Source organism: Peromyscus eremicus, chromosome 2 (assembly GCF_949786415.1).
Source record: "Peromyscus eremicus chromosome 2, PerEre_H2_v1, whole genome shotgun sequence".
Lineage (NCBI taxonomy): Eukaryota > Metazoa > Chordata > Mammalia > Rodentia > Cricetidae > Peromyscus > Peromyscus eremicus.
Window position 1 is genome coordinate 73752061 of NC_081417.1, and position 19242 is coordinate 73771302.

Genomic DNA, 19242 nt, shown 5'->3' on the forward strand with positions numbered 1-19242 from the left:
GGAAGTCACACATATGGACCACTTCTTCTTGAAGGAAGGGAAGTCACACATATGGAGAACTTGCTGTGTGGCAGACAATGTGCTAAAGTCCATATTAATTATTACTGAAATGCTCAGACAGTTTCAGAATCTTGTCGCATGTTTCATCCAGCTAGTGAGGGCAGTAGGTTTCCAAGCAATGTCTATCTTGGTCAAAATATTCTTGCTTCCCTTCTTCAGTTATATGGTTGCCCAGTTCCACAACAGAAACAGGATGATCCCATATGCAGAGGCTCATGAATATTTCATGGATCATTTCTCTTCTTTGAAGATAGAAAGTGGGAAGGACCGATCATAAGGAGACAGTACCCTGGGGATCTCTCAGCTCTTCCCTGTAACTTGCTACCCTAGAAATGTGGTCCAAACAGAGATCACTTGAGCTTCAGAATTTGTGCAGACAGCAGATGTTCCCAAAGCACCTACTATGTGTCGGACTCTGTAATGCCAACAAAGAAAAGATAAATAAGACATGGTCTTTCTTTCTGAGTCTATAGTCTATAGGGTTCCAGAAAGATATGTGAGCAAAGGTGTACAAATGTTGTGATGATGAGTTGTACAAATATCCAAAGGAAAAAGACCCATCTTGGAGGGAGGACGGCATTTGAAAGAAGTTCATCTGAAGAAGTAGAGGTGAGACAAGGTAAGAAAATAATGCCCATAGCCTCAGAGAAGGCGGGGCAGGACAGACTTGGATAACAGAAAGGAATTAACTGTGGTCAAAGAGTGAAATCTCCACTCTAGACACTCACTGGAAGGATGGGAGATTTAAGACACACAGATCCAGTGACCTCTTCTCCAAATACACTCTGTGTAGCAGTGTACGTGTTTAAAAGCTCTTCAGATGAAGTTGAGAACCAGCGTATGGATGAGCGAGTGTGAGATAAGAATGTGGGGTCTAAAGCAGAATGTGGAGATGAAAGGATCTGGATGCCAGCCAAAGCAGTTTGAACTTCCTCAGTGGGCACACAACGTTCTAACCAGGGAAATGGCCTTACTTAAAGGAAATGAGTCAGCATAATGGTGACGTCTTGGTCCACTGAGCCTCAGGACAGTCTGGCTTCCTCTTCTCAGAGAACTAGACCACCTGTGCTGACTCAGCTAAATCAATTTCACTACCTCTTCAATGACACGCAGGCCTTGGGTCACTCTGGGGGAACTAACTGCTGAGCTGACAGTAAGGAGACCCTGCTTCCCATCCATGTGCTAGTGTTAACTCACTGAGGGATTCTGGCCAGAGCCTTTCCCTCTGAATGTCAGCTCTCAACCCCACATAATCAAAAGAGTGAACGCATGTGTACTTCCCTGTGAGTGTGGTCTGTTTTGAGTTAAAATTTTGCTTTATTACATTTGAACACCCCAATAAAGGATGTATTTGTTAGTGTAATGAACTAGGTTAGGAGATCATCAGGAAGGATGGACCCAGCATTTCATGCAGCTGCTTTTTTCTTGTGTCCTTTGGTGTCAGACCAGATACCAGTTGTTTTCTTGATGTATTCAGTCTGTCAGGGCACGTCTTAGGCAATGTGTTCCTCAAAGAGTCCTCTCCATTCTCAGGAGTCATTGACCCCCAACCTACTCTGTGGAGGTAGAGAAGAATCCGCATTTGAAACTGCGCTGCTCGTTCCAGCTGGCCTTTAACCAAGGGATGCATTGTCTCAGAGAAAACTCCTAACCGGCCTCCTCAGCCTGGAGCATCTTCCGCTCCAATCCACTCACACCAAGACCAAGGAACTCTTTGAACAACTGTGATATACCTTCAATGGTTCTTCATTGTCACACTGCAGCCCAAGTTCTCTGACATGGTGCAGGCCTCCTACCATCTGCCTCTCCACATTTTTCTCCTAATAGGACCTTATAGTGTTCTGAACTCAATAGAAGCCTCATAGGGATCCCTGACTCTGTCCAAAGATGGACAGATTCTGTTATACTTAGCGATATTGACCAATAGAGATATTGATACAGTTCCTTTCTTCATAATGGTTTTCCTTCATCCCACTTACCCGAGAAATTCATAGAGCTAGCTAAAAGAAGCACTTATCCTTTTATGGAAGACTTAACTTTTACTCCAGGGAATATATCAGATATAAGATGAATAAAACAGAATATATTTCAGCAGTTATTCTAGCTAGACTCTTGACTTTGCTGCGTTCTTCCCAAACTTTGACACATAATGGTAATTATCTAGTCGCAGTTCTGGATCTTTCTCTAGATGATAAACTTGTAAGATCCAGAATGCCTCTTATTTATCCATATGCCCTTTAAACTGAGCACTGGATCTGGAAGAGACTAGAGACCAAGTAGATATTGCCTAAATGCATGAATGAATAAATGGATGAATTGCCAGTATAGTTTGATAAATTAGCGAGAAGGGGAAGCAATCACAGAATGAGGACTGCTTCAACGGGACCACAAGCTTAAACAAGAAAGAGAACCTGTATGTCTCATAGTCTGGACTAGGTGAGCTCAGAAGAGACTTTAAAGGATCACTGATGCTTTACAGGTGAGAGCATGAGACCACACAAGGGAAGAGATGGATCTAGACTGCTGAATGGCCAGCAGCTGGCCTTCAGCTTTCCCATGCTACTGAGCAGACAGCTCGAAGTGACTGTCTAGCTCCATGGGAGTCTGCAGTTTCAGCTCTCTCCACTGTCCCAAACAGTGTGGAGTCCTGGCAACACCACCATGGAATCTGATCAGCAGTTTGGTTGTTTCTCCCTCCGTCTATTTGATATGGCCAGCTTGAACACAGTGCTGATCAGGCGGTCTGAAGCCTTACACTGGCAGAAATCAGGTGTCCTAGCTTCATAAAAGAAACATGAACTGATCCGACTAGAGCTGGAAGCAGAAATGCTGACAAAGATGTAACTCCCAAGGATTCTATGGGACAAGGAAAAAGCATCACACTCTCCTGATTTAGAGGCAGTATGGGGCTTGTAGATGAGACAGAGAAGAATGAGAAGTCAGGCCCGAAGTCCACCAAGAAGAAAGATGGCTGCAGCCGTTCACTGGGTTAGGAGAGGGAGAGATAAGGAAGTTATATTAGTGATTGTCCTGTAGCAACAAAATGCCTGGCCAAAGCAACTTCAAGAAGGAAGAGTTAATTCTGCCTTACAGTTTGAGTTCCAGTCCATCACCTCAGAGAAGTCATGGCAGCAGGTGCTTGAGGCAGCAGGTCATGTCATAGCCACAGTTAGGAAGCAGCATGCGATAAACGTTAGTGATTAGCTCACTTTCTTTTCTTTACTTAGCCCAAGACCGCAGACGATGACATGGTACTACATAGATTTAGGGTAAGTGTCCCCACTTCAGTTAATCCAACCTAAAACTGTCTCACAGATGTGACCAGAGGTGCACTGCTATGGTGATTGTTAATCCCAAGAGGTTGACAATCAAAGCTAACCATCATAGAAGGCCACTCACTGTCCTACTCTCTCTGTCCTTCCTTCAGCAATGTCTCAGACTTTATGATCCTTCCCTTGGTTCAAAGATCAACTTTAATTCCCCACAGATTTCTTTTTCTGTCCTCAACCTCATCTGTTCCAAGTTCAGTCTCTCTCAATATTGTACTCTAATAATTTTTCTAAACGTCCCTGATTAAAACTCATCCATAATTTTCTTCTACTCCAGTGGTTTTCAACCCTCTGGGGGTTGCATATCAGATACCCCACATAACAGATATTTATATTACAATTCATAGCAGTATCAAAATTACAGTTATGAAGTAGCAGCAAAATAATTTTGTGGTTGGGTGTTGTGGAATACTTGTTTAACTATGCAAAGATGTGATGCATGTGTTTAACTTTGTAAAGATGTGTTGCATTTGTTTAACTATGTAAGGATGTGTTATATTTGTTTAACTATATAAAAATATGTTGCACTTGTTTATGTTGCAGAGTATTTGCTTAACTATGTAAACATGTGTTGCATTTATTTAGTTATGTAAAGATGTGTTACTGTTTTACTTTGCCTACCTAAAGCACTTGATTGGTCTAATAAAAAGCAGAATGGCTAATAGTGAGGCAGGAGATATAGGCAGAACTTCCAAGCAGAGAGAGTAAGTAAAAGGAGGCATTTAGGCTCTGGGGGTGTGGTGGGGGGGGGGGAAGAAAAGGAGATAATAGGGAGATGCCAGAGGCCAGCCAGTCAGACATGGAGGAAGCAGGAAAGTAGAACATACAAAATAAAAGCAAGGTAAAAAAGTCCTGAGGCAAAATGTAGATAAATAGAAACAGGTTAAGTTAAGTTAAAAAGAGCTAGTGGGGCAAGCCTAAGCTAAGGCCAAATATTCATAATTAATAATAAATCTCTATGTCTTTGTTTGTGAGCTGGTTGGTGGCCCAAAGGAAACTACCAACTACAGTTGGGGGTCATCCCAACATGAGGAACTAATTAGAGTGTCACAGCATTTGGACATTTGAGAACCACTGCTCTACTCTGTACAAAGCTCAAGTATCTCAGTGATATAAGAACAAAGCTGCTTCCAGAAGCCATAGTGATGGGTGATGTCGTTCTGTATGCTGTGAATGTATTGCTCTGATTGGTTGATAAATAAAGCTGTTTGGCCAATGGTGAGGCAGAATAAGGTTAGGTGGGACATTCTAACTAGAGAGAGAGGAAGAAAGGAAGTACAACAGAGGAGATGCTGCTAGCCACTGCCAGAAGAAACAAGATGTAAAGGTACCAGTAAGCCACAAGTCATGTGACAAAGTATAGATTTATAGAAATGGGTTAATTTAAGATATAAAAACTAGATAACAAAAAGCCTGCCATGGCCATAGTTTAAAAATAATATTAGCCTATGTGTACTTTTTTGGGTCTGAGCAGCTGTGGACCAGGTGGGACACAAAAAAACTTTCAGGTATAAATGTCATTAGTTTAAGTGTAAGAGGTAGTCAGTGGTAGATCTGATCTAATGGCCGAGCAGTTTTAATTAATATAAGCCTCTGTATGTTTACTTGGGTCTGAGTGGCTGTGGACCAGGTGGGACACAGGAAAACTTTTAGCTCCACCATAGGTTAGTAAATCCCACTCCTATTGGTGGACTACTTCCATATGAATTATTGGCCAGGGAAGTACCTGATGTCCACAAAAATCAGTTTAGGCCATTGCCACTGCAGGTGATTATCCACTAGAAATCATCTATAAGACTATATTGCTCAGTATGCCACATACATTGGTGGGAGGACATGGAGAAACCAAACAAAGACTGTATTGGAAGCTTCCTCCATGTCAGCTAACCACTATAGTGCTGGCAGGGGCTATGCAGCCTGCTAGGGGAGAATTGTCATCAACAGTCTTGTTCAAATGTGGACCGTATGTATAAAAATACTGGCTAGCTAAGGAAGAAGAGTCCACTGGTACACTAGTAGCGAGTCTATTATAGAAATATCCATGTGCTTTCTGATTAGGTTTTTGTGTAGGAAGGAATCCATATCTGGTACTGTAAACTTAATCCAAAGCATGTAGCTGGGGAGGTCACAGGCTCCAGCACTGGTGCTACTGATGTTGCTTTGCTAGATGGACACAATGTGCCGCTTTGCTAGATGGACACGATGTGCCGTCAAATTCCCTTTTAAATAAGTGTTTATGCCCAAAGAACAATGCTGCTGTAAGCTTTGGTCACAGATGTTTCTGTTTGCAGTGGTCAGAAGTGACTAAAGAGACTCATAACTGGTCAACATACAGAGAATAAAAGACTAATTGGGTGCCTACCCTAATGGAACATCTGTAACACCTCCTCCAAGCTCAGAGAACTCAAGGAAGAAGTTGAGGGTGAACACAAGTTGGAGAAAGGGGTTGAGGATCAGCGTGAAACACTGGACATGGAGAATTGTTGCATTATTGAACTCACAGTCACTGTGGTTGCCTGCATAGGATCACAACAAGGTTGGGCAAATCTGCAGTTGGGAGGAGCTCATAGAGTCTTACTGCTCTGTGTTCATGACTATCCTCCAAGCCAAGCAACCACCATCTTGGGGAGTTCAGTTATGTCCCCTCATAAAGCTTGTTCACTATTTGTACCCCTCATGGAGGTGGGGGGGTGACAAGACTCTCACCTGAGTGTCCAGCTGCTCCCTACCACTGTTTGTAAGCAACTTCTCTTAATTGCATGTAGCCTCTAGAAAAGGCTAATGTATACAGGCATGGAAAGACTAAGGCAGGAGAGCTCTGTCTATGCAGCTATCGGTAAGTTATCATCCCTGAGGAGTAAAGACTTTCCCTTCCAGTGCTGCCTTTTGGGGATGAGCACCCACACCCCTGTAGGTAACTCCTCGCTTATTCCCTATAAGTAAGCCCAATAAACTCAAATTGGTTCCTCAGAGTGAATTTTGGTGGAATCATGCCTTGGTTTATTGTTGGGACCTTGGGAGGAGAGGCTGACATGACTTCTGATAAGGAATTTTGACAACACTCTTTCTGAGGATTTATAAGCAGATAATGGTTGATGGGGAGAGAAGACAGTTTCTCCCGTGGTGTCTACTGGTAAGGTGTACATGCTCCTGTAGCCAAGTGCCCACCCATATTCCCCCAAATAACCCTAACCTCACAGGGTCACACACAACAAAAAGAGACATGAAAGTATAAAGAGGTCTAGTTGGGAAGCGTGAGGGGACTAATACAGTTGGAGGAGGACAAGAGAAGGTAATTGGGAAGGGAATGAATATGGTTGAAATATACTATGTATGTGTATGGAAATATCATAATGAAATACATTGTTATGCATACTTAATAGATTATAAAAAATTGGAGTTGTAAGAAAGAATACTTTAGATCTCTTCCTGCTGCTGTAAGGCAATCTGAGAGCTTCTGTCCGAGAACAGATTAGGGAGACAGAGGTACACAGTTTGGCAGCCATGGCAAGCTCTCTGAATGGAAAACTTACCTCCTGTCCTACCCCATACTTGCACCAGTGTTCCTCACCTGGTGGCTGAGACACTCCGTCCTGCCCCACTTTAGAGGTGAGCCGGACACACATCCTTGCCTTCGAAGAACTCACAATCTGATGGGGGGAAGTCAAAGCAACCTTCGAAAGGCTGGCTAGAAGTCTCCTAAAGTGCTCTGGGTAGCACAGGGGACGGGGGCCTCATAGTGTGTGCAGGAATTTGGGACATTGGGCTAGTTCTTGAAGGAAAACTAAGCATTTCCTGGGAACAAAAGAAGACAGGTAGGTAAAGAGTTTTTGTTTGTTTGTTTGTTTGTTTGTTTGTTTGTTTTGGTTGCAAACCATATGCGAGTACATGCATGTGCGTGTGCGTGTGCGTGTGCGTGTGCGTGTGTGTGTGTGTGTGTGTGTGTGTTCTCTCCTATTTTTGTTTCAACCCTTTCTTTTCTCTTGTCTTGCCCTCCTTAATATTGACATCATTTCACCTCTGGACAGGAGCTTCCTGTGTGTGAGGTGGGTTGGGAAGCGGGTAGCCTGGGAAGGCAGCTTTATGCTTGCGTCACCACAGAGGAAGGAACTTGGGGAAGACTTTCTCTCCACTGCTTATCTTAGTTCATTCAGTTTGCTACAACAAAGAACCACGGGCTGAGGGCTTGAAGGACAGAAATTGATTTCTTTCTATTCTAGAGGTCAGCAGTCTGAGATCAGGGTGCCAGTGTGGTCAGCTCTCGGGAGGCCCCTCTTCCTGGCTGTGACCTGCCACCTTCTTCTTGTGTCCTGGAAAAAAGAGAAGCTGGACCCTAGATTTCCCTCACTAGAACCTGACTAGAAACTCTCCAAGCATGCACGAGTGGATGGTATGAATGAGCTGGACGCAGTCACTCAGTACATAGTGTTTCGTCAGTGTTACCAATCCTGAAGAAGGACTCACGTCTGACAGGCCCACTGCAGAACCACCACTTAGTTGCCCCTGTGATTGGTGAGAGTGAGCTGAACTGGGTAACATGACAAGCATGGGACTCTGGATCCCTGGTCTCCCTCTCCAAGGTCACATCCCAAGAGGAAAGTGGTAGTTTCTCAAAGGAATGTGGATTGCTGTCACCAGGAGACATCAAAGGATTGAAGCTATCCACTCTCTTCTGCAGGGATACCTTTCTGAGAATATGAACTTCTCCAACTGTGTCCAAGGGACTTACTCACAGCATCACTCCATGGATGCTTATTGAGAATTGTTGTGGCATCTCTAAAACTAAAAAGTAAATCCAGAGATAAAAGAACACTGAAGTGTCAAGCCAGAAAGCCAAACTCTGGGCCTGCTTTGGAGCAGGGAGCGCTCTTGGAAGAAATGTCTTGCTGGCCTTGGTGAGTCTGAGGAAAGAAGAAGACACGCACAGACCATGTGGAGTGTGCGCAGCTGCATTTGCACCAGGAAGAAGCAGAGCTCAGCTGAAGAGCTGTTGTCAGCATCGGAGATAGGAGGAGCCTGTCCTGGCTTTGAAGCTGCAGGGGATAATGGAGCCACAGTGCAAGCACAGGGCCTTTTATTGACAGGGTGAAAGGAAGCCAGCTGGGGTTTGTCTATAGCTGAGCTTCTGATTCTGCCCCACACTTCTGAAAAGACCCCCTTTGTTCCTCTGCTGCAGGTGGCACCTGTCATTACGGGACATGTAAATAGGATAAACAGCCCTGAGCTACTGAAGAGGTGCCCCTTCCTGAAAGGCGGCTCAAAGGGCTCTCCAAGTTCATCTCTCGCACTGCTTCTTCCTCTCAATTGGAGGACTGAACAGAATGAGGAGAATGGTAATGGCCAGAGGACTCTGCCTTCCAATAAAGAACCACTGATTTTTGTTGTAAGACGCGACTGCACGACAGCTTCTTTTCCCACACCAAATCTGAAAAGACCACAGAAAGTGATACTTAAAAACTAAATCCAAAATGAGGTTCCAAGCTAAATCCAGTTCTTGGTCTGTCCAAAAGTGGTAATGAATTCTTTAAAATCAGAAAGCAGAAGGGATTGGTATGAAAGTGGGAAGTGTAGCCCAAAAGGCATGGAGGAAATGCCCTAGAAAATGTTCACTTGCCAATCAAGGATGGGTACAAAGAAAGGGAAGAGACTAGGAGTGACAGACCTAGAGTCACGGGGAAACATCAGACTGACTTCCCTTCCCTTCCCAAGAAGAGCATCTGGCCACTCCAGGGGGGCTCGCCTCCAGGCCAAAGCACTGTTGCAAGAATTTGGATTAGAGAAATGACCAAGGAAGGCACCCAGGTGTCTGGCTGGTACTGTCTGGTGGGGTGGGGGGTCATCCACTCCAGAGCACAGGTTACCCCTTAAAGCTGTCCAGGCATAGGTCTCATCCCTTCTCAGGCCTCCCTGGAAAGGGTGAGTACATTCCAGGACAAAGCTTCTCTCCTCCATTCTAACAGGGTAGAGCCAAACAGAGCAACTAGGCTGCAAAGTTAGAGTCTCCATCCGCTGCTCCTCCTAGAAGATTCAAAGAAAGCCATCACCGTGAAGGAGAAACTGCAAATTCAGAATCTATGTCTAATGAAAAAGAGGGGTGACTGATATGATTTTAACAAGAAGAAAATTTCAACCCATGCTGAAAAAAGTGTTTTTAATTACTAAAACATCTACTAAAGATCAACTAGATATTTTAAAACATAGTCAATAATTAAAAGACAAAAATGAATAGTCAATTGAATTGTAAAATGGGCACAATGGGTCGGAAGATTTGGGTCAAGGGAATTTCAAAGAAAACAGCAAAGGAGATAAAGAAATTGAGTTTTGGAAATCAAGAACCATGGAGAACAGATTTCAGCAGGTCTAACAGTGAGCTTTTAGCTGTGTTAGAGGATGTGAATTTTAAAAAATAACAGTTCTCAGGACTAAAGAAAGGCAACAGTCAAAAATTACAAATGTTGCTCAACAGCCAGACGACCCCATGCAAAGGGATCTCAGCTCTCCAACTGGGGGAAAATTAGGAAATCATCCAAAAAAAGAAGAGAAAATTCACTCACCTGCAAAGGAAGTCAGTCTTCCATGCACTACTGTAGTAGGTACATGAAAAAATGAAAAACCAAATTCTGGGCGAAAATTACTTCAAGCCTAGAACTCTTTTTTTTTTTTTTCTAGAAAAACAATTTGCTGTATTTACTCTTTGATAACTCATGTCCATTACTGAATTCAGTTCTTCCTCTTTCTCTTATATTTAGCCTTTCTTGTTCTCTTTTCTTTATGCAATAATGTATCCATATATGGATTTGCCTTTTATGTAAGAATTACTTAGTAATTTTAATTGTCTATATACTGAATAAATTTTTAAAATTTTAATGACACAAAAGAACTAATAGACCGTTTGTTTTATGATGACTTAGAAGAAAAACAACTTAATTGTGTCACGAAACTGGTACACTGTTATCAGAATGAATTTGTATCTTTTATATATGTGTGTGCATATTCATTTCATTCATTTGGAAACACTAGGAAATGTAAAAGAAATAGATTCCTTCCTATTGCCACAGTAACAAGGTGGGCCCAGCCCACAGTGGGTGATGCCACCTCTAATTAGGCATGTTGTCCTGAGCTATACAGAACTGTAGCTGAGCAAACCATGGAGCAAGTCAGTGAGCAGTGTCCTGTCATGATCTCGGCTTCAGCTCTGCCTCCAGTTTGAGATCCTGCAAGACTTCTTTCCATGATGGACTGTAAACTGTAATCTGAAATAAACCCATTGATCCCCAAGTTACTTTTGGTTATGGCGTTTTATCATAGAAAAAAACCTAGAATTCTAGAACCAAAATTTCATTAGAAAGTGAGGATGAAATAATGACCTTCATAAAGATGCATGAACTCAGGAAAAAAGAATCACTAGGAAATATCCTACATGAAGGGCAAAGTGAAAGTGGGAAGTTGAAGTGAGATGCATAAGGAAGGAACAAGCAAGAATTTAGTCCAGCTTACTGCTGCACTTCCCTCATTGCTTATATTAACCGAAGCTTTAGTGTATGGACTAGAGGGAGACCAGACACAGTTAAAATGATGCTCAAAAGATTTCAGTGGCCGTCTCTCCAAAGAAGATACACCAATTGACATAGAAGCATGAAAAGATATTCCATGCTTTTCATCATTAGGAAAACTCAAACCAAAACATGTACAAACATGTATGTCACAATAATTACAATTTTAAAAGGACAAAATAGTAAGGGTTGGTGACATGTGGAGGTACTGGAACCCTCATATACTGTTATGGGATGTGAATGGTCTAGTTGCTTTCAAGAAGGGTTGACATATCCTCAAAAGCTTAAACATGTGCTTACACATGACCTAGTAACTCAACTCCCATATATTTACCCCAAATGAATATAAATATGTGTCTATACAGAGTTTTGATTGTTCATAAAGGCCAGAAAGCAGAAGTATGGAGTATATTCATGAACTAGAGTGTAGTTCACTGATGGGAGGAATGAAGATCTGATTCAAGCTAAAAGAAGAATAACTTTCTTAAACAGCGTGCTAAATGAAAGAAGCCAATGACAAATGAACTCCTGTTGTACTTTCCCATTTATATGATGTGTCTAGAGGAGGCACATTCATTATGGGAAAGAATATTTGTGGTTGAAGAAGCCTACAGAGGGGGAAAGAACAGTAAAAGGTGATAGAGAGTGCTTAGGGATACTGTCTTTATTTTTATAGTGATAAAAATGTTAAATTATGATGACCATTGTATAATGGGGTAAGTCTACTACAAGAAAAATCCATTAATCTTTATACTTTAAATGGGTAAAAATGATTTGCAAATTAGTTGTCAATTGCTGTGGAACCATCTTTGTACACTGGCCTATAGCTGGCCTGTAGATGGGCAGGAAGAGATTGGGCAGGAAGACCAGACTAGGAGGACACTGGGAAGAAGAAGGGTGGAGTCTGAGGAGTCTCAGGGCATACACAGAGCAAGTAGGACTTGTAGGAAATGAGGTATCAAGCCATGAACCACATGGTAGAACTAAATAAGAAGTAGGGTAATTTAAGTTGTAAGAGCTAGTTAGTAACAAGCCTAATGTATTGACTGAGCATTTATAATTAATATTAAGTCTCTGGGTGGTTATTTGAGAGCTGGCCAGTGGTCCCGATGAAAAACTCTGCCTACAGTCAACAAAGTTGTTAAACTGCAATGATAATGACTAGAAACTATAGGCAAATTAGTTTTAGACAAATAAAATGTATTAAAAATGAATGAAGAAAATCTGAAAAAGAAAAGAGGTATGCACAGGAGGGAGGGAGAAGCAACTGGAACACTCAATGGACCAACTGCAAAACCCAGGGTTTAAGGACAAACAGACACTTAGCAAGCAGAACCAGGATGAGTGGGTTAAATTCACCTGCAAGGAACACTCCCAGGTTGTATTTTTAAATTTTATCCATTTGATTTTATTTGATTTTTTTAAGTGACAAGTAAAACAAGTTTTCTAGTGAAAATAGGATGAAAACATTTGATTAGAAACAGTTAGCAAATGCATAAAGAAAATACTTGCATCACCATGTGTAAGATGAAAGGTAAACCAGGCATGGTAGCTCAGACAGGAGGTTGAGGCAGGAGGAGCACTGTGAGTTCTAGTACAGCCTGGGCTACAGAGCGAGACCCTGCCTCAACCCCCCCCCTCTCTCTCTCTCTGGCACACACACACACACACACACACACACACACACACACACACACACAAAGACAGATTACTTGAAAAGAAAGCACCAAAAAACCAAAAGCCAAATATCCAAATATAAATACAGCCCACAGTCAAACATAAAATCTTAAATATAGTTTTAAAATATATAAAAATAAGTAATAAAGACGTAAGTAGAAATTAAGGAATAAGTCCAGTGCCTATGGCTGTTGATCTCACTGCCTTTTCAGATGGAGCTCAGTAGTTGCTCTGAGGTTTGATGTTGAAAAAAAAGAAACAAGTCCTTTGTTGACAGAACACTACTCATGCTCACTGAAGAGGCCCTATCCTTCTGAGGGCATTCCAGGAAGGCAAGACTTTTGCCATAATCCCTAAGTCCAGGAAGTGTCGTCTCCCACCTTTTAGCAATTTCTTACATTGTCTTTGACCTTGAGTTGACCTTCTCCTCAAAGCAGATGTCAGAATATCCCTCATTCTGAATGTGCTGGCTGGTTCCCTTTCTTTTAAATTGCCTCCGTGGAATGAGAAATTTCATGACTTTCTCCTCTTCTAGCAGTAGATTAAAACAACTTGAAAGTGTCAGCAATGGGATATATGCACAAGAGTGTCTTTCAATTTTTTTTTTCTTATAGGGCATTTAAATAGGGTTTTCAGCATAAAGAAAGTGCATTAAGCTGTATGCTTGTCTAATTCTTTTTAGTGTATTATTTATGAAAGGAAGACAAGCTGTTCTTCCCAGAAGGTCTTGTTAGAATTCTTGAGAGAGTAAAATTCTTGAATGGCATGTATTAATTGATACCTGACACCTCCACTAAATTGTAGAAGCCAAGCTCTGGTTTTCTGCAGCCTCTGGCCCTGGGTTGTGCCTGCAATGGAAAACTATTTCGTTGTTGTGGATGGGCCAGCTTCACAATTTCAGGACTAAAGTGTCACCAAACATAATAGAGAGGCACAGCACATGACAGAACAGTGGTCCCAAGGCGAGGCTAGTATCGAACCCCAGAGGAGTATCATTATTACAAATGATGCTCTGGAGATCCAGGGTCCCAAATCCACACTGTAATCTAGTAAAAGTGTAGGTAGAAGAGACACTTGGTGGCATGCTGGTGCTGTTGTCACAGGCAGGTGGCTCGGGAATGTCAGTTAATCACGTGCAACATCCTGTTTTCTCTCTTCAGCAATATTTCCAAACAGTAAGTTAAATCAGTCCTTAGAAAATTATTTGCAGAGCACGAAGGTAAGTATTTTAGGAGGATTTTGGTTTTGTTTGTTTTTTGGTTTTGTTTTCTGTTTTTTTTTTTTTTTAACTGAGGAGAAATCACCATCTAATAGTGGCTGTTCTTATGGAGGTGATTTAGGTTGTATCAAATATGGACCATCACATTTTGGGTTGTATTATTAAGGGATAAATGTGTCTCTCACTCTTACTGTTCCTTCTAGATCTTCTGAACTACTGCTAGATGACCTAGGACAGAAGCAACAGATGAAAGTCATGGGGTTGCTATACTGGCTTCCCAGATCCCAACTCACATAGTCTTCAGCACCCCTTCTAATGTATAGCCCTTTATTAACACTCTCAGTTTAGGGTTGAAGAAAATGAGGAGGAAAGGCTTGATTGGTTTGATATCAGCTTCTTAGTGGCAGAATCAGAATCCAAACTACCTGGCTCCTTGTTCTGAAGTTCTAACTGAACACAGTCCCCCTCACAGCCATCTTTCAGAGTGAAGAATGGTTTGTATCAGTTGCTGGATATCAAACTATGGCTAAGTACAAAGATTACAATGAGAGAAATCTCTAATTCTGTTAGCAGTGGTCCCCTTCTCCCTACAATCTTAACTAGAGCAAGATGGACAGTGAAATATATTAAACTAAACACAAGAGATGTCCTGAAATACTGCAAGGGTCATTGCTTAACACAAAAAGTAATGAAGAATATAACAGGTCTTATTCAAAAGATATATGTGAGGTTCCTGAAGAAGTTGAATATCTTTCCAGAAGCTTGGCCCCTTGTGAATTCAAGAAGATAGGATCTAATCCCCAACTGGTGTTAGGAGGAAACAGTTACAGATTCCCTGGAGGATTCACTCCAGAGAGTAGGTACCTGGGCAGTTGAGGGATGACAAAGAAACAAACGAGTATAAATACAGTACAGGACCCAGCATACAGCTGAGGCTCAATAAATACACTCTGAAATAGAAACTGACATGAAGTCATTGTGAGGCTGCATCTTGGTTTATCAACTTGATTGGCTCTGGGCTCAACTAAGAAATATGCCTCTGGACTAGTCTGAAATGTTATGTCCTGGAAGGATTTGCTGAGTGGGGATGGCTCTCCCTGAGTGGGCAGCACCATCCTGTAGTAGCCCAGGTACAAGGTGTTCTGAGGGGAAAGTTTCTGCTTCTGGCCTGTCTGCCTTTAGCCCCTGATGGTGAGTGTAGCTGGAGTATTCCTGTGTCCACTCAGGCCCAATTAAACACATGAGACTTATGTTACTTATAAACTGTATGGCCATGGCAGGATTCTTGCTATCTGTTCTTAGCCCATTTCTATTAATCTATACCTTGCCAAATGGCTCGTTGCTTACCGGTATCTTATATCATGCTTCTCCTCATGGTGGCTGGCAGCATCTCCTCTCCCCAAGCCTTCCTGTAGTGGGTAGCCATTCCAGCTTTGATCTGGAAGTTCCAACCCCCATTAAGACTTCGGCAACTGTCACGCCTACAAGGCGGGGCCAAGGGAGGCGCCTGGGGACCCGAGATCTGGATCCGCGGGTGCTCTCACAGTTCGAGGACCCTGGATAGTGGAGGTGGACCAAGCAGAGCTCCAGAGAACACCGCTGGACTGTGATACACCTTCCCCAGACCCCGCGACCTACCTATCCCTTAATTTGTAAGTTACGCCATTAAATAAATCTCCTTTTAACTACGTGGAGTGGCCTTAATAATTTCACCAATACTTCCACTTCCCAGAATTCTCCTCTCTCCTTGTCCCACCTATAGGTGAGTGCATCTACTTTTCTTCTTCTTCTTCTTCTTCTTCTTCTTCTTCTTCTTCTTCTTCTTCTTCTTCTTCTTCTTCTTCTTCTTCTTCTTCTCCTTCTCCTCCTCCTCCTCCTCCTCCTCCTCCTCCTCCTCCTCCTCCTCCTCCTTCTTCTGCTGCTATTCTTTGTTGATGGTAGAAACCAGTTTCATCAGCCTTCCAGTGTGAACTGAAACCTGTGCTTCTCCAGGAATCCTATAGGCCTTCACTGCCAGATGGGGGCTGCCTTGTGGATGGAGCAGCTACTGGCTTCTCAGACTCTTAAGCATGCAGATGACCATTGTTGAGCCATAAGCCCACATTATATAAGCCAATACAGTAAATCCCTTCTGTAATACATGTTCATTATATTGGTTGTGTTCCTCTAGAGAGCCCTGTCTAACCCGATCATCATGTGTCTACCATGGTCATCAAGTCTGTTACTGTCATGTATAGTGAGCTCCAAGTGTTTGTTCAAAATATTCAGAGGGTGTCAACTTCAGGCAAAGGCATATGTTTCTCATGTTTGCTGATTCAAATTCAAGGAAGAGTGTTGGAAAACAGAGGCAAAGGGAGGTTAAGTCAGAGCTCAACTCTGGAACAAATCAGATTCATCACAGTACCAGTTGTTTTCCTCATCACTGACAAATGACCTGAAAAAGTGACTTGCAGGGAGGACTTATTTTGACTCCCAGTCTCAGAGGGTGTTGGCCATCACAGCAGGGAAGGCACGAAGGAGTCCACAGCCACAAGAGCATCAAGCTGGCATGCTTCACTTCCGGGAAGACCAGGAAGCAGACAGCAGGATAAGCAGGTGCTCTTTTTATTCTGTCCAGTACCTAAGTTATGGGATATGGTGCCAACAACACCCAGTAGTGCACAGTATTAATCCCAGCACTGCAGAGGCAGAGATGCAAGGATCCCTGAGTACTGATAGGCTGTCTAACTGAATCAGTGAGATCCAAGTTCAGTGAGAAAACCTATCTCCATAAAGTAAGGCAGAGAGTATGGAGGGGAGATGCCCATGCTCAACCTCTGGCCTGCATATACATGTGCCCACACGTGAGTGCATGCATGGACACACACACATACACACACACACACACACACACACACACACACACACACACACACAGACTAATAAATAAATAACAAGAGAAAGAGAGTAAAGCACATGACAAAGTTCTCTAGAATGGCAGACTCCATCTGTCACCTGCCTAGGAGGTTTGTGTCTTTCCTCTTTCCTCCCAAGTATCTCAGCATCCGTCACCACAACACTGCAGGGTGTCTGTTTACATCATTACTTCTCACAGTAGACCATTGGCCCATAAAGGCGGGGTTCTCCTACACTTCTAGATTGCCTGATCCTAGATTGGAGATAGAGGTACTCTAAATATCACCTGTGCACCGACTGCATGGTTATAAGGTTTAGTTGTAAACGTTTAAATTTTATTATGATGTTCTGAATAGTTTTAGACAAATCTCATGATCTTCAGAGCTTTAATTTTCTAACTTTTAGCAGGGAAACTATGTTACACTTGTCAATTTGTAGTGAAAGTTGGGCATCTATAACCACACAGCACACAGTTTGAACTCAGAGGGTCCCTGCAGTGATTAATTGCAAATTTACTCATTGTACAGACGAAATACTGAAGCTAAGAAGGTGTATAGGATACGTGTAAGACAGTCTGAACCAGATTCAGGCCTCGGGACCATCAGTGCAGTATAACTATTTGTATTCTTATTTGGTTTGTTGGTTGTGACAATGTTGTACTATCTTACTCAAACTAGTCTCTAATTCATGGGCTCCTGTGTGGCTGGAGCTGCACATATGAAGCACTGTGTTAGGCTCATTCAGTGTTCTTGATACTGTATTTTGAAATCCTCAAGCAGACTTTCCACAGTTACACAAGATAGTTTTATAGTCTACAGCACACTGCTGTGTTCCAGATAATGGATCTCTTCCCGGAACTAAGTAGATGCTCTGGTCAACAGAGTGGTAATCCTCACTAAAGAGCTGGGAATTGGGAACGAACTGTACAACACAGGTCTAAGTGGGTATTAGTTACTCTGAATGAATCAAGCTTGAAGACTAGAAAATGAATTTCTCCCAGCCATCGCCCCTCACTGAAATTAAATGACATTGCTCAGTGAGACAGATTCTTAGGAAACCTAATGAAGCCAGTGGCCTGTAAAAAAAATTGCATGGGAATGAGAAGAGGTTGGGGAAAGAGAAAGAAACACCCTGAGGGAGATGTCAACCATGAACCAGTCATCCAGTCAGGGGCTAAACTTAGTGCTCTTGTTTTCGAGATGCACTCAGTGCTAGAAACTATGAGAGATGTGGTATGGTTCCTGCCCCACCACCCTCACTGTGGACATCATCCTGATGAGAGGAAGAAATGTACACAATGTCTATTTTTTTAATCAAAGAGTATATAAATAAGTGGAAAGACACACCATGTTTCTGAATTGAAAGAATCGATGTAAAGTAGATGCCGGTTTTCCTAATCGGGAGCAACTCAGATCAGACTCCAAGTGAGTTATTCTGTAGATATACAAGAAATTAGTCTCAAATGTATTTAGAGAGTCAAAGGAACTAGAAAACCTAAAATACTTTTGAATAGCAATAATAAAAGAAAGGAAAACTATCTGAAAACATCTACCTGATTCCAAAATTTACTTCATATCTATTGTTATTAAGACTGTGTGTCAATTTAGGAGGGATGGACAGACAGGTCAACAGAATGACAAAGAACTCAGAAACAGATGCATACTTGGTTTCTTCCTACAAAGATATTAAAGCAAGTAAATGTAAAAAGAACAATTGTATATGTGCATGCATATATGTGGGAGCATGCCTGTATAGTGTAAATGTATGTGCATGTTCACATATGTGCAAGCAAATGGAAGCCAGAAGTCAAAACTGGGTGGCTGTCTTCCTTCATCTCCCTCTACCTTATTGTTTAAGGCAGAGTCTCTCACTGAATGTGGAGCGATTAGCTAGCCTGCCTGGCCAGCAGCCGGACACTAGGATTATAGGCACGTACTCTTCACACAGCTTTTTACATGAGAACTTGGGATCTAAACTCAAGTCCTTAATTTGTGTGATAAACATTTTACTACTGAGCCATCTCCCCAGCCTCTGGTTTTCTTAGTAAAATTATAGAATAATTTACTTTTAAAAGTAAAAATTAGTAAATAAAGATCTTCAGCTTAGAAATTATATATTGTATTATATAAAATGAAGTCAAACTTAATAAAGGGCTTCCATGTAAAACAAAATTATGAAATCTTCTAGATGAAATATTTGGAAATTATGGCAAAGTAAAGAGTTCTCTAACATCAAAAGTATTATCCACAAAATGAAAAGTAGATTTTCAGAGTCATCACAATTACACTTTTGTTTTGCTCCAAAAAAATATCTTGTCAAGGTGATTTTAAAAAACAAAAAACAAACAAAAAAAAGCTGCAGAGTGAGGGAAAATGTTTGCAAAGTGAACATCCATCAAAGGACTACTACACAGAACATATAAAGAACTCTCAGTGCAATGTCAAAAAGCAAATAATACAGTCACAAATTGAGCAAAAATATAAAAAGAAACCTTAAAAAAAGAGAATGT